This window comes from Ahaetulla prasina, chromosome 2, assembly GCF_028640845.1.
Source record: "Ahaetulla prasina isolate Xishuangbanna chromosome 2, ASM2864084v1, whole genome shotgun sequence".
In the NCBI taxonomy this organism is placed as follows: domain Eukaryota; kingdom Metazoa; phylum Chordata; class Lepidosauria; order Squamata; family Colubridae; genus Ahaetulla; species Ahaetulla prasina.
Window position 1 is genome coordinate 15,856,010 of NC_080540.1, and position 15,969 is coordinate 15,871,978.

At 46.1% G+C, this 15,969-nt stretch overlaps 1 long non-coding RNA gene across 1 annotated transcript; it reads right to left on the reverse strand.

Annotated features, from left to right (window-relative positions):
• Positions 1-7,964: 7,964 nt before the first annotated feature.
• LOC131190813 (uncharacterized) lies at positions 7,965-15,901 on the reverse strand. The gene is made up of 3 exons (XR_009153324.1): positions 15,875-15,901; positions 10,375-10,446; positions 7,965-9,833 (listed from the first exon to the last, which is right to left on the reverse strand). It is a non-coding gene; the product is annotated as an uncharacterized LOC131190813 (long non-coding RNA).
• Between the last annotated feature and the right edge of the window lie 68 nt (positions 15,902-15,969).

Sequence of the window (15,969 nt, forward strand, 5' to 3'; positions counted from 1 at the left end):
ATATGTAAGTATCATACAAAAAGATTATATAGTATATAAACATATATGAGTAAATATTAGGAGGTATAAGCATATATATATATATAAGAAGAAGAAAAGAAAAACAATAGGACAGGAACGGTAGGCACGTTTGTGCACTTATGCACGCCCCTTATGGTCTTCTCAGGAATGGGGTGAGGTCAATAGTAGAGAGTTTTTGGTTAAAGCTTTTAGGATTATGGGAGGAGACCACAGAGTCAGGTAAAGTATTCCAAGCACTGATGATTCTGTTACAGAAGTCATATTTTCTGCAATCTAGATTAAAGCGGTTGACATTAAGTTTAAATCTATTGTTTGCTCTAGTATTATTGCAATTGAAGCAGAAGTAGTCTTTAACCAGAAGGACATTACAATAGATGATTCTATGAGTTAAACTTAGGTCTTGTTGGAGGCGACGGCGTTCCAAGCTTTCTAAGCCTAGGATTTCAAGCCTGGTGGGATAAGGTATTTTGTTGTTTTCAGAGGAATGGAGAACTCTTCTTGTAAAATATTTCTGGACACGTTCAATTGTATTGATGTCAGAGATGTGGTGAGGGTTCCAAACAGGCGAGCTGTATTCTAGAATTGGTCTAGCAAATGTTTTATACGCTCTGGTTAGTAGTGTGGTGTTTTTGGAAAAGAAGCTACGCAAGATTAGGTTTACAACTCTTAGAGCTTTTTTTGCTATGTAGTTGCAGTAGGCTTTGGCACTTAGATCATTTGACATGAAAACTCCGAGGTCTTTAACGGGAATGGGGTCATCTGTAAGGTAATGTCCATCTAGTACAGGGGTGTCCAAAGTTTTTTTGGTGAGGGCCAAATACAGAAAAATAAGCAAAGGCACGGGCCACACCATTGAACGGGGGGGGGGGGTAATTTTTTTTCATACCAGTTCTGTGGGCGTGGCTTATTTTGGGGTGTGGCTGAGGAACTCTGGGAATTGAAGTCCACAAGTCTTAAAGAGACCAAGTTTGGACACCCCTGATCTTGGCTTTTGTTTTGTATTTGGTATGAACTTGAAACTCCCTTCATTATTCCCTGCCCAAGGGGTGGAGGCGCGAGGAGCCTCGCCAAGCGGCCCGAGGAAGGCAAGGGTAGAACTGCTGGGGTCAGGCACGGCCAGCAGCCTCTTTCCCGCTCGCCGCCGCCTCCTCCGCCCCCTCCCTTCGTTATTCCCTGCCCAAGGGGTGGAGGTGCGAGGAGCCTCGCCAGGCGGCCCGAGGAAGGCGAGGGTAGAACTGCTGGGGTCGGGCACGGCCAGCAGCCTCTTTCCCACTCGCCGCCGCCTCCTCTGCCCCCTCCCTTCGTTATTCCCTGCCCAAGGGGTGGAGGCGCAAGGAGCCTCGCCAGGCGGCCCGAGGAAGGCGAGGGTAGAACTGCTGGGGTCGGGCACGGCCAGCAGCCTCTTTCCCGCTCGCCGCTGCCTCCTCCGCCCCCTCCCTTCGTTATTCCCTGCCCAAGGGGTGGAGGTGCGAGGAGTCTCGCCAGGCGGCCCAAGGAAGGCGAGGGTAGAACTGCTGGGGTCAGGCACGGCCAGCAGCCTCTTTCCCGCTCGCCGCCTCCTCACCTGTTTCTCGATGGCTGTCACTGCCGCCACGCGTGTCCGACATGGGGAGGTGCGAGGAGCCTCGCCAGGCGGCCCAAGGAAGGCGAGGGTAGAACTGCTGGGGTCGGGCACGGCCAGCAGCCTCTTTCCGCCGCCGCCTCCTCACCTGTTTCTCGATGGCTGTCACTGCCGCCACGCGTGTCCGACATGGGAGGCGCGAGGAGCCTCGCCAAGCGGCCCGAGGAAGGCAAGGGTAGAACTGCTGGGGTCAGGCACGGCCAGCAGCCTCTTTCCCGCTCGCCGCCGCCTCCTCCGCCCCCTCCCTTCGTTATTCCCTGCCCAAGGGGTGGAGGTGCGAGGAGCCTCGCCAGGCGGTCCGAGGAAGGCGGTAGAACTGCTGGGGCGGGGCACAGCCAGCAGCCTCTGTCTCGCGCCGCGCCGCCTCCTCTGCCCCCTCCCTTCGTTATTCCCTGCCCAAGGGGTGGAGGCGCAAGGAGCCTCGCCAGGCGGCCCGAGGAAGGCGAGGGTAGAACTGCTGGGGTCGGGCACGGCCAGCAGCCTCTTTCCCGCTCGCCGCTGCCTCCTCCGCCCCCTCCCTTCGTTATTCCCTGCCCAAGGGGTGGAGGCGCGAGGAGTCTCGCCAGGCGGCCCAAGGAAGGCGAGGGTAGAACTGCTGGGGTCAGGCACGGCCAGCAGCCTCTTTCCCGCTCGCCGCCTCCTCACCTGTTTCTCGATGGCTGTCACTGCCGCCACGCGTGTCCGACATGGGGAGGTGCGAGGAGCCTCGCCAGGCGGCCCAAGGAAGGCGAGGGTAGAACTGCTGGGGTCGGGCACGGCCAGCAGCCTCTTTCCCGCTCGCCGCCTCCTCACCTGTTTCTCGATGGCTGTCACTGCCGCCACGCTGTCCGACATGGGAGGCGCGAGGAGCCCAGCCAGGCGGCCCAAGGAAGGCGAGGGTAGAACTGCTGGGGTCAGGCACGGCCAGCAGCCTCTTTCCGCCGCTGCCTCCTCCGCCTCCCTTCATTATTCCCTGCCCAAGGGGTGGAGGCGCGAGGAGTCTCGCCAGGCGGCCCAAGGAAGGCGAGGTAGAACTGCTGGGGTCGGCACGCCAGCAGCCTCTTTCCGCCGCCTCCTCACCTGTTTCTCGATGGCTGTCACTGCCGCCACGCGTGTCCGACATGGGAGGTGCGAGGAGCCTCGCCAGGCGGCCCAAGGAAGGCGAGGTAGAACTGCTGGGGTCGGGCACGCCAGCAGCCTCTTTCCGCCGCCGCCTCCTCACCTGTTTCTCGATGGCTGTCACTGCCGCCACGCGTGTCCGACATGGGAGGCGCGAGGAGCCCAGCCAGGCGGCCCAAGGAAGGCGAGGTAGAACTGCTGGGGTCAGGCACGCCAGCAGCCTCTTTCCCGCCGCCGCCTCCTCCGCCTCCTTCGTTATTCCCTGCCCAAGGGGTGGAGGCGCGAGGAGTCTCGCCAGGCGGCCCAAGGAAGGCGAGGGTAGAACTGCTGGGGTCAGGCACGGCCAGCAGCCTCTTTCCCGCTCGCCGCCTCCTCACCTGTTTCTCGATGGCTGTCACTGCCGCCACGCGTGTCCGACATGGGGAGGTGCGAGGAGCCTCGCCAGGCGGCCCAAGGAAGGCGAGGGTAGAACTGCTGGGGTCGGGCACGGCCAGCAGCCTCTTTCCCGCTCGCCGCCTCCTCACCTGTTTCTCGATGGCTGTCACTGCCGCCACGCGTGTCCGACATGGGGAGGCGCGAGGAGCCTAGCCAGGCGGCCCAAGGAAGGCGAGGGTAGAACTGCTGGGGTCAGGCACGGCCAGCAGCCTCTTTCCCGCTCGCCGCCTCCTCCGCCCCTCCCTTCATTATTCCCATGGGGAGGAGCCACGAGCCTCGCAGCGAACCACCGGGCAAGTACTGGGAGGCGGCCGAAAAGGGCCATATTCAATTATACTTTCAGAATTTGCTGCGGGCCAATAAAAACTGACCCGCGGGCCGCAGTTGGCCCGCGGGCCGTAGTTTGGACACCCCTGATCTAGTATGTACTTAGTGTTTGGGTTCTTTTTTCCTATATGTAAGACTGAGCATTTGCTGCTTGAGATTTGGAGTTGCCAAGTTTTAGACCAAGCGGTTAGATGATCAAGGTCTTTTTGAATGATAGATGTATTGTCTGTGGTGTTAAATAGTTTGACATCGTCAGCAAAGAGAACACAATTACTTGAGATATGGTCACAAAGATCATTAATGTATAGTATGAAGAGTGTTGGTCCAAGGACGCTGCCTTGAGGAACGCCACTCTTGACAGGAACAGGATTTGATAAAGCATTGCCAATTTTGACCACTTGTTGTCTGTTAGACAGAAAAGCAGATATCCATTTGTGAAGGGGTCCTGAGATGCCATAGGATTTTAGTTTTAGGAGAAGTTTATCGTGTATTACTGAGTCAAAAGCTTTGCAGAAGTCTATGTAGATTGCATCTAAAGATTTGCCTTGATCAAGATTTGTAGTCCATATGTTTTTACAGTGGAGTAGTTGTAAGTTACATGATAATTTTTTCCGGAAACCAAATTGTTTATTGGAGAGTAGGTTGTTAGTTTCTAAGTGTGAGGTAATGGATTGGTTGATGATTGATTCCATGACTTTGCAGGTGACGCAGCACAAAGAGATAGGTCTGTAATTTCCGACTAAGCTGGGTCTCCTTTTTTGGCTTTAGTTTCTGCCCTGGAATTTTTAAACTATTCTTGCTATTTTTTAACATTTGACTCCTTCTTTTGAGCTAAAAAGTGGATTATGAATTATGTAATCCAAGTAAATACATTTGCATACTTGAACATTGTTGTCACCACTTCATTCTAGGCCAGGGGTCTGCAAACTTGGCTCTTTTAAGACTTGTGGACTTCAACTCCCAGAGTTCCTCAGCCAGCTTTCAACTCTGGGAATGGGTTCTAGGCAAATGGGTTCTAGGCAAACCCATTTGGGTTATCCTGCTTTAAGAGCATATTTTGTTCTCCTGTTTTCTTAAGCTTTGTCATGCTTTTATAGTTCTTTGGACTAGTTTGTGCACAGCTTTGATTTATTCCTAAACATTCATCTTACTTTCTGTTTTCATGAGATAGAAACATTTTTCCTAATATACATGGTGTTGTGTTTTGTTTTTTGTTTCTGTTCTTATTGTTTTGGGATGCCCTAGTAAATTGTCTTAAAAAGTTGGAAACTATTTTTCTTGGTTGGAAAGCCACAGTATAACAAGGGTTATAACTCAGGGGGAAAAAATAAAGTTTGTCCAGGGAAGGTCAGTTATGCTAAAGAGGAAAGCACACAGGCCAAGAGCAAAAACAACAAAAGACAGAATTTCCAACACTGGAAATTTTTAACAAAATGTTGGATAACCATCTGTCTGAGATGGTGTGGGGTTTCCTGCCTGGGCAGGGGGTTGGACTAGAAGGCCTCCAAGGTCCCTTCCAACTCTGATGTTATTATTATTATTATTAGAATTCAAATTTACTTATATCTGATGAATTAAATATAACAAGAACCCAAAATGTCAACCTCTGAAGCAATATAAATAGATCATATATGTGAGATGTATCAAGGAGGTGGATGTATATTTAAATTCAGAAAATATTTGTATATTTGACTCAGAAGCTCTATGAATCTAGACAATTGTGAGCTGAAATGTCTTCAAGGAAGTCCAGGCAAGAAACCAAACCGTGATACCAACATTACCTTTATTGTAAGGTTGCGTTAACAGCATCTTGCAAGTCTGAAAGCACTTCTCCCCTCCCTTGCCTTTACTTGCCAGAAAACTAGGGAGGGTCGCTTCTGAGATGACTTCTCCTTCCTCATTCCTTCTGTGGGCTGAGACCTCTTGTCTGACGTTGCCTCTTCTGTGGTTCCTCTTCCCCTTTTCTCCCATGATTATTCTCATAGAGAATGTGTTCCTTTGAGTCAATGTTGTTTTGGTTTCTTCTCCTTCTCTTCCTCCTCCTTCTTCTCCTCCTTGTCCTTCTCCTCCTCCTTCTCCTCGTCCTCCTCGTCCTCCTTCTCCTCCTCGTCCTCCTTCTCCTCCTCCTCCTGCTCGAGAAAGGTCACCTAGCTGGTTTTGGGTCTAAGACTGTATAAGGGCCTCTGGTGGCTCAACAGTCTAATGCAGTCTGTTATTAACACAGCTGCTTGCAATTACTGCAGGTTCTAGTCCCACCAGGCCCAAGGTTGACTCAGCCTTCCATCCTTTATAAGGTAGGTAAAATGAGGACCCAGATTGTTGGGGGCAATAAAAGTTGATTTTGTATATAATATACAAATGGATGAAGACTATTGCTTAACACAATGTAAGTCGCCCTGAGTCTTCGGAGAAGGGTGGGATATAAATTCAAAAAAAAAAAAAAGAACTCATGGTCTCCTATTTACTAACCTGGTTCCTTCCATGCTACACCGAACTGGCTCTCAAATATTACTTGATTCTGATTAAAGGGAAACCAATGCGGTATAGTGGTTAAGGAGCCTGGAATAGGACAGGAAGATGCACATTTTAGTCCTCCTCCATCGCACAATATCTTGGGGGACTTTGAGCTACCATGTTTCCCCAAAAATAAGACCCTGTCTTATATATTTTTTTTGAACCCTGAAATAAGCGCTTGGCCTTATTGCCATGTGCTCAAAAGCCCGATTGGGCTTATTATCAGGGGATGTCTTATTTGGGGGAAAACAGGGTTGTTCCCCTCTCTCTCAACCCAAGGGGCAATGTGATGGTGTGGTGTAGGTGCTGGACTGGGAGCTTAGATCTTGAGGAAGGTGCGGTTGTGTATGTGTGCGTGTGTGCGTGCACGCGCACAGGTGCACACACGTGTGCACATGCTTCTTCAAGTCATTCTTGACTCCTGGCAATTGTCTGAACAAGTCCCTACAGATTCACGAGAATTGATAATATTGCTTTATACTATGTTTGTGAGGCCATTCGTGAGGAGTAATGTATGCAGTTCTGGCCAGCATAATATTTAAAAAAAAGGTGCGGAGACCCTAGAAAGTGTGCAGAGAAGAGCAACAAAGATGGTAAAGAGTATGGAAGCTAAATCATATGATGAACAGTTGAGGGAGCTAGATATGTTAGCCCAGGGGCATCAAACTCAATTTAATTGAGGGCCACATCACAGTTGTGTTTTACCTCAGGGGGACAGGTGGGCGTGGCCAGCTCAATGTCACTTGTGTCGGGGGCACCTGCGGAGGCCTAAGTGCTCTGCCAGCAAAAGTAGAGCTCAGGAGGGCTGCGCATGGCCCTTCTGAGCTCCATTTTTGCTGGCAGAGGGTTGCAGGAAGCCGTCGCAGCCAAAAACGGAGCATGGGAGGGCATAGCGCAGCCCTACTGAACTCCATTTTCACTGGCAGAGGCACCGCAGGCCGGTCCGTCACTGTTTCCAGGCCGTCCCCGCGGGCCAGATCTAAGCACTCCACAGATGGGATCCGGCCCGCGGGCCTTGAGTTTGACACCCCTGATCCAGCCTATCAAAGAGAAGAACTGGGGAGAAGGGAACGTGATAATTGTCTTCCAATATAGAATAGAATAGAATAACAGAGTTGGAAGGGATCTTGGAGGTCATTTAGTCCAACCCCCTGCTCAGGCAGGAAACCCAACCCCACTTCAGACAAATGGTTATCCAACATCTTCTTAAAAACTTCCAGTGTTGGAGCATTCAAAACCTCTGGAGGAAAGTTGTTCCACTGATTAATTGTTCTAACTATCAGGAAATTTCTTCTTAGTTCTAAGTTGCTTCTCTCCTTGATTAGTTTCCACCCATTTCTTCTTTTTTATTTGTATTTATTTATTTTTGTCGCACAGTATATTGTCGTGTCCCACTTCTCCTCTGACGGCCAGGTCGGGGAAGTTTGTATCAAGCGTGGCCACAAAGCCTCTGCAGCTTTGCCAAAGTTCTGTCAGAGTTCTCAGGGCAGGCAGGAGTCCAAGATGTGACTTCAGCAATCCAAATTAGACTCTGCCTGACTCAAAGAATGCCAGAAAGCAGATCCTTTATATAGGCCATGTTCCAGCAACCATTCTTTATGTTTTAGCCTCCAGTCCCCTGGGTATCTGAGGGGCTTTCACAGAGAAGAGAGGATTGACTGTAAATATTAAGTTCCCATCAAGGATCTGTGGGGTTTTAATTCAGTCTTAGTCTGTAAAAGTGATCCACTTCAGAGTATAACCAACTGGGGGCAACACATTAAAAAGGACTCCATCATAACCCAGTGGAACAGCGAATGGACCTAAATCCACGATCACTAGAAAAGAAAAAGTTCTACTTTGAGAAAATTGTAGACAGGTTTCGTTGGTAGAGAAAGTTATGAGTAACTGCAAAGCTTTTTTTCACATAGATTTACAAGGATTTACAAAAAACATGGTTTTATTTGAGTGCAGTAACATGACACATTTCACAAGAAGCTCATAAGAACACATAAGAATCAAATTACAGCTCTTCGATGTGGGTAATCCCTTGAGATTTCTTTATGACTAGCCACAGAGAGGGATAGATTTTAGATTTTTTAAATATAAAAAATAGATTTAATGGCCTCCAAGTTTATTATCAGAAGTATTTGAGTTTCTATTGGGGCAAAGGCAGGGGTGAAATCCAGCAGGTTCTCATAGGTTCTGGAGAACCGGTAGCAGAAATTTTGAGTAGTTCAGAGAACCGGTAAATACCATCTCTGGCTGTCCCCACAGTGTGGTGGGAATGGAGATTTTGCAACATCCTTCCCCCAGGAGTGGGGAGGGAATGGGGATTTTACAGTATCCTTCCCCTGGAGTGGGGTGGGAATGTGGATTTTGTGATAGCCTTCCCCTGCCTTGCCCACCAAGCCACGCCCACAGAACCTGTAGTAAAAAAAATTGGATTTCACCACAAACCGAAAATGATGTTCGGATTTTTCTTCCTGAATTTCTCTACTTCCTTGGCACCGTTTCTCAGCTGTTTTCACTCAGACTTGTCCTACAGGCAATTAATAATAATAATCTCACAAGAGTCTTTGTGCACAATAAGGCCAATTGTAGAAGCTTCCTCTTATGACAGTTATCAAAAATAGCTTGAGCAAGATATCCAAACACGTCTAGCATTTGCTTCAAACATAACCCCTGGAACACTTTTTGTGGATTTCATTTGTTAAACCAAGCATCTGATTGGTCTTTTTTTTTAAAAAATATAGTCTAATTATCCAAATTGCACTTGTTTTCCTAATTTCCAATGTGTTTTTAGGCAGAGGGGCCCCAAAGAAAGGATGCTGTATTTTTATCCATTTGAAAGTTCACGTAAATACATCGATAGGTACACAATAGTTTATTTATTTTTATTTATTTATAATCGAATTTGTATACCGCCCTTCTCCCGAAGGACTCATGGCGGTTAACAGCCAGTTTAAAAACACAATATAATACAAGTTAAAAACAATATAAAATTAGTATAATTTATGGCCAAAATACTAAAAACTAACAATAACAATAAAACTAAAACCTCATTAAAACTACATATTTAGGCTAGCTCTGCTCAATGGAATAAAAGAGTCTTCAGCTCGCGGCAGAAGGTCCAGAGGTCAGGGAGTTGACGAAGCCCCGGAGGCAACTCATTCCAGAGGGCAAGAGCCCCCACAGAGAAGGCCCTCCCCCGGGGGCCGCCAGTCGACATTGTTTAACTGATGGTACTCCGAGGAGGCCCTCCCTGTGGGAGCGCACAGGTTGATGGGAGGCTGTTGGTGGCAGTAGGCAGTCCCGTAAATAGCCCGGTCCTAAGCCAGTTGTGAACCCAATTCAATCTCTAGGCCAGGGATGAACACAAGTTAGATCTGGACGAAACAATCCCTTAGGAGACCACAGCAGTTTCTTGAAACTGGTTCTGCCTGTGTGGTTACAAGCTAGACAGATTTGTCTCTATTAGTAAAGAGGTGCTATTATGGTTAAATACCGGACTAGGACTGAGAAAATACAGGTCAAGTCCTAGTATGGTGGACAGTTAAAACAACTGGACCAGTGTAGCTTGGACAAGAGAAGGTTGAAGGTATATAATGATCTTCTGTATTCAGATATCAAACAAGTTGTCATACAGAGGAAAAATTCGGCTTGTTCTCTGTTGCCTCCAAGGGCAGAACTAGGACAGTTGGAACAGCAGAATATATTCATCAATAGAAGAAAATAGTTGTAGCTCAGGGTTAAACTGTGAGATCCTTGCAGCTCTCTGAACTTGGTTGTTTTTTGAAGATGCTTCACTGCCCAAGTAGGTAATATCATCAATGCCCTAGTTGGATAATAAAACATACATAACATACATAACATCAGAGTTGGAAGGAACCTTGGAGGCCTTCTAGTCCAACCCCCTGCCCAGGCAGGAAACCCTACACCATCTCAGTCAGATGGTTATCCAACATTTTCTTAAAAATTTCCAGTGTTGGAGCATTCACAACTTCTGAAGGCAAGTCGTTCCACTTATTAATTGTTCTAACTGTCAGGAAATTTCTCCTTAGTTCTAAGTTGCTTCTTTCTTTGATCAGTTTCCACCCATTGCTTCTTGTTCTACCCTCAGGTGCTTTGGTGAACAGCCCGACTCCCTCTTCTTTGTGGCAGCCCCTGAGATATTGGAACACAGCTATCATGTCTCCCCTAGTCTCTCTTTTTGTTAAACTAGACATACCCAGTTCCTGCAACCGTTCTTCATATGTTTTATCCTCCAGTCCCCTAATCATCTTTGTTGCTCTTCTCTGCACTCTTTCTAGAGTCTCAACATCTTTTTTACATCGTGGCGACCAAAACTGGATGCAATATTCCAAGTGTGGCCTTACCAAGGCATTATAAAGTGGCACTAACACTTCACGTGATCTTGATTCTATCCCTCTGTTTATGCAGCAAACATTCTGCAAGAAAACAATCAAGTTCAATCACTAAAGAACCGCAGAGTATATTCAGTTTAGATATTAGGAGAAATTTATTAATGGTAAGCTTTGCCAACCAGTGGAATAGATTTTGGTAGGGTAGGGAAGGACGGGGAAGGGTAGGGTAGGGAAGGGAAGGGAAGGTTAGGGAAGGGAAGGAAGGGGTAGGATAGGGTAGGGAAGGGAAGGGAAGGAAGAGGTAGGATAGGGAAGGGAAGGGAAGGGACGGGACAGGAAAGGTAGAGTAGGGAAGGGAAGGAATGGGTAGGGTAGGATAGGGAAGGAAGGAAGGAAGGAAGGAAGGAAGGAAGGAAGGAAGGGGTAGGGTAGAGTAGGGTAGGGAAGGGAAGGGAAGGGAAGGAAGGGGTAGGGTAGGGTAGGGAAGGGAAGGGAAGGAAGGGGTAGGGTAGGGTAGGGAAGGGAAGGGAAGGGAAGGGAAGGAAGGGGTAGGGTAGGGTAGGGTAGGGTAGGGCAGGGTAGGGTGGGGTAGGGTAGGGTATGTCCCCAACTCCAGAGGTGTTCAAACTTTAGTAGACCTTGCATCAAGCAGGGGATGGGCATGTTTATCCTTCCAAATAGGTTTGATGTGAAAGGAAGGGAAAGAAAGAGTAGAAGAGCAATCCCGATAAAACGTTTTATCTTCGTGCTTTCTTCAGAAAAAAAATATGTATGGTTATTTATGGACAAGAGAATGTACATTTACAACATGCGTATAAGAAAGGAAAAAATTAAAAAAAACTTGTTATTAAGAAAAATCAAATAGGTAAATAGGACCTTTGTGGTATTCTCCAGCTCTATCATTCTGTGATACCACCCTGGAATCAATGACTCTGTGGATGAGCTGATGATACATCAACATTTGAAACATGGCAAGGCTTTTGCTCCAGAATAAAGGAAATGAATCTACCAGTAACCATTTCTCATTGACTTCTCATTAAAAGGATCTTGGTTCAAAGGTCTATGGAGATTCCAGGTCATGGTTGTCCCAAAGGCGCCTTTCAAAAGGCAACTGGACTGTTGAAAAACACTTTTGGGGCATCCTTGTTCAAAGAGTTAGAAGAGTTGGATAATGTGGTGAAAGAGGTCATTTCATTGTGAATTTAAAACAAGTCTCTCAACAGCAGGATTTCTAGCCAGATGATTCTCCCGTAGTATCTCCAGGTCAGAGTGGGTTTCAGCAGGTTCTGACCAGTTCTGGAGAACCGGTAGTAAAAATTCTGACTGGCCCCATCCCCATCTATTCTCTGCCTCCCGCGTCCCAGCTGATCAGGAGGAAATGGGAGATTTTGCAGTATCCTTCCCCTGGCGTGGGGTGGGAATGGAGATTTTACAGTATCCTTGCCCCAGAGTGGGGAGGGAATAGAAATTTTACAGTATCCTTCCGCCGGAGTGGGGAGGGAATGGAGATTTTACAGTATCTTTCCCCTGGAGTGGGGTGGGAATGGGGATTTTACAGTATTCTTCCCCAGAGTGGGGTGGGAATGGAGATTTTACAGTATCCTTCCCCTGGAGTGGGATGGAAATGGGGATTTTACACTATTCTTCCCCAGAGTGGGGTGGGAATGGAGATTTTACAGTATCCTTCCCCTGGAGTGGGATGGAAATGGGGATTTTACACTATTCTTCCCCAGAGTGGGGTGGGAATGGAGATTTTACAGTATCCTTCCCCTGCCACACCCACCAAGCCACGACCACCAAGCCACGTGACGCCCACTAAGCCACACCCACAGACCTGGTAGTAAAAAAAAAATTGAAACCCACCACTGCTCCAAGCGCATATATTGGCTTTATTATTCTGTGGCCGGGTGACTTATCTTGCGTAAAGGTTTTTGTTTTTTTCTACGCGTTGTGGGTTCGTGCTTGAATGAAACACTCTCTGGGGGTTGTCATTCCTGAACTGCAAGTGGCTATCGAAACTTGCTTATCTGATGAGAGCACTCGCAGAGCTTAAGTCAGCTGATACTTCCAGAAAATGCGTTCCACTTGGACTCATAGAGAAACATGACGATTTGGAAAGGTGAACTGACATTGTGGCAGAGGGAGACCAAAAGCTAACAAGCGATGCCTTCTTTCTGCCAGAATTCCCCAGCTAGCATTCAGTGTATTCTTTGTGGGGCAGCCCTTGAAGACCATATAGAAACTACCACTCGTAGTTTCAATGTGGCAGTGTGAATAATTATGGACATAGATTGTACACCCATGGAACACATCTATGCAAGCTGACTGGTTACTAGTAGCTGTTGGGTGCAGTTCATGGTGCTAGTTTCCATCTTTAAAGACCTTTGAGGTATACTGTAGATTAGAACATGGATTGCCTGCCTCCGATTGTGCTTACCCGTCCAGTAAGATCCAACAGGATCCAGAAATGTGCCTTCCCTATCAATGTACCTGTTTCAACAGCAATATTCCCTCAAAATACCTGACTTTCGGACATTCCGTCGCGAACTGAAGACACATCTCTTTATCCGTGCGGGGCTGGCTTAAATTGGATTTTTTAATGTGAAATTTTATTAATTTTTAAACGGGGTTTTTAGTTTACGGTAATTTTAATTTCAGGCTAATTTAAATAAGTTTCTTAAATGGTATTTTAACCTGTATATTGGATTGTTGGTTTTATCTTGCCTGTACACCGCCCTGAGTCCTTCGGGAGAAGGGCGGTATAAAAATCAAATAAATAATAATAATAATAATAAAAATCCGCAACGAGCCAGGCTCATCTGCCTTTGAGAAACATCTGCCTTTGAGAAACCTCTGAAGAACTGGCCCTGTCCAGGGGTATGTATCCACCATTTGGATAAGGTTGTACATTTTGAATCAGTTGCTTTTCTTTTCTCCACTGGAATTCTTTCTTCAATTGTTCTATTGTTTTCATCTTCCCTTTCCTTCCTCTCCTTTTTCTTTCCCTCCCTCCTTCCCTCTCTCTTTCTCTCACTCTCTCCCTTTCCTTTCCCTTTCTTTCTTTCTTTCTTCTTTTTCACTCTCTCTCTTCTTTGCCTTTTTTCTCTCTTTTTTCCTCTATTTCTTACCCTTTCCTTTCTTTCTTTCCTTCCTTCCTTCTTTTTTCTTTCTCTCCTCTTCTTCTTTCAGTCTTTCTTTTCCATCCTCTCTCCCTCTTTCTCCCTCTCCCTCTCTGCCTTTCTCTCTCTCCCCCCTTTCCTTTCCCTTTCTTTCTTTCTTTTTTTAGAATAGAATAGAATAGAATTTTTATTGGCCAAGTGTGATTGGACACACAAGGAATTTGTCTTGGTGCATATGCTCTCAGTATACATAAAAGAAAAGATACGTTCATCAAGGTACATACAACATTTACAACACAATTGATGGTCAATCTCCTCTCCTCTCTCTCTTCTTTGCCTTTTTCTTTTTTCTTTTTTCTTTTCCTCTATTTCTTACTCTTTCCTTTCCTTCCTCTCACTTTTCTTTCTCTCCCTCTCTCTCTCTCCCCCCCTTCTTTTCCCTTTCTTTCTCTTTTTTCACTCTTCCTCTTCTTTTCCTGTCTTTTTTCTTTTTCTCTTTTTCCTCTATTCCTTTCCTTTCCTTCCTTCTTTTTTCTTTTCTCCACTGGAATTCTTTCTTCAATTGTTCTATTGTTTTCATCTTCCTTTCCTTCCTCTCCTTTTCTTTCCTCCTCCTTCCTCTCTCTTTCAAGTGGCTATCGAAACTTGCTTATCTGATGAGAGCACTCGCAGAGCTTAAGTCAGCTGATACTTCCAGAAAATGCGTTCCACTTGGACTCATAGAGAAACATGACGATTTGGAAAGGTGAACTGACATTGTGGCAGAGGGAGACCAAAAGCTAATAAGCGATGCCTTCTTTCTGCCAGAATTCCCCAGCTAGCATACAGTGTATTCTTTGTGGGGCAGCCCTTGAAGACCATATAGAAACTACCACTCGTAGTTTCAATGTGGCAGTGTGAATAATTATGGACATAGATTGTACACCCATGGAACACATCTATGCAAGCTGACTGGTTACTAGTAGCTGTTGGGTGCAGTTCATGGTGTTAGTTTCCATCTTTAAAGACCTTTGAGGTATACTGTAGATTAGAACATGGATTGCCTGCCTCCGATTGTGCTTACCCTTCCAGTAAGATCCAACAGGATCCAGAAATGTGCCTTCCCTATCAATGTACCTGTTTCAACAGCAATATTCCCTCAAAATACCTGACTTTCGGACATTCCGTCGCGAACTGAAGACACATCTCTTTATCCGCGCGGGGCTGGCTTAAATTGGATTTTTTAATGTGAAATTTTATTAATTTTTAAACGGGGTTTTTAGTTTACGGTAATTTTAATTTCAGGCTAATTTAAATAAGTTTCTTAAATGGTATTTTAACCTGTATATTGGATTGTTGGTTTTATCTTGCCTGTACACCGCCCTGAGTCCTTCGGGAGAAGGGCGGTATAAAAATCAAATAAATAATAATAATAATAATAAAAATCCGCAACGAGCCAGGCTCATCCGCCTTTGAGAAACCTCTGAAGAACTGGCCCTGTCCAGGGGTATGTATCCACCATTTGGATAAGGTTGTACATTTTGAATCAGTTGCTTTTCTTTTCTCCACTGGAATTCTTTCTTCAATTGTTCTATTGTTTTCATCTTCCTTTCCTTCCTCTCCTTTTCTTTCCTCCTCCTTCCTCTCTCTTTCTCTCTCTCTCCCTTTCCTTCCTTTCTTTCTTTCTTTCTTCTTTTTCACTCTCTCTCTTCTTTGCCTTTTTTCTTTTTCTCTTTTTTCCTCTTTTTCTTACCCTTTCCTTTCTTTCTTTCTTTCTTTCTTTCCTTCCTTCCTTCTTTTTTTCTTTCTCTCCTCTTCTTCTTTCAGTCTTTTCCATCCTCTCTCCCTCTTTCTCCCTCTCCCTCTCTGCCTTTCTCTCTCTCCCCCCTTTCCTTTCCCTTTCTTTCTTTCTTTTTTTAGAATAGAATAGAATAGAATTTTTTATTGGCCAAGTGTGATTGGACACACAAGGAATTTGTCTTGGTGCATATGCTCTCAGTATACATAAAAGAAAAGATACGTTCATCAAGGTACATACAACATTTACAACACAATTGATGGTCAATCTCCCTCTCCCTCTCCTTTGCCTCTTTTTCTTTTTTTCTTTTTTCCTCTATTTCTTACTCTTTCCTTTCCTTCCTCTCACTTTTCTTTCTCTCCCTCTCTCTCTCTCCCGCCCTTCTTTTCCCTTTCTTTCTTTCTCTTTTTTCACTCTTCCTCTTCTTTTCCTGTCTTTTTTCTTTTTCTCTTTTTTCCTCTATTCCTTTCCTTTCCTTCCTTCTTTCTTTCTCTCCTCTTCTTCTTTCAGTCTTTCCTTTCCATCCTCTCTCCCTCTTTCTCCCTCTCCCTCTCCCTTTCTGCCTTTCTCTCTTCCTCTCTCCCCACCCCACCCCCCATTCCCATTTCTGACTCACTCTTTCCGTGTGACTCTTCTGCCTCCCAGGATCACACCCGTAGCTGAAAGAGGGCAGTTTACTCCGGACCCACCCACTCGGCCAATTCGAGCTGG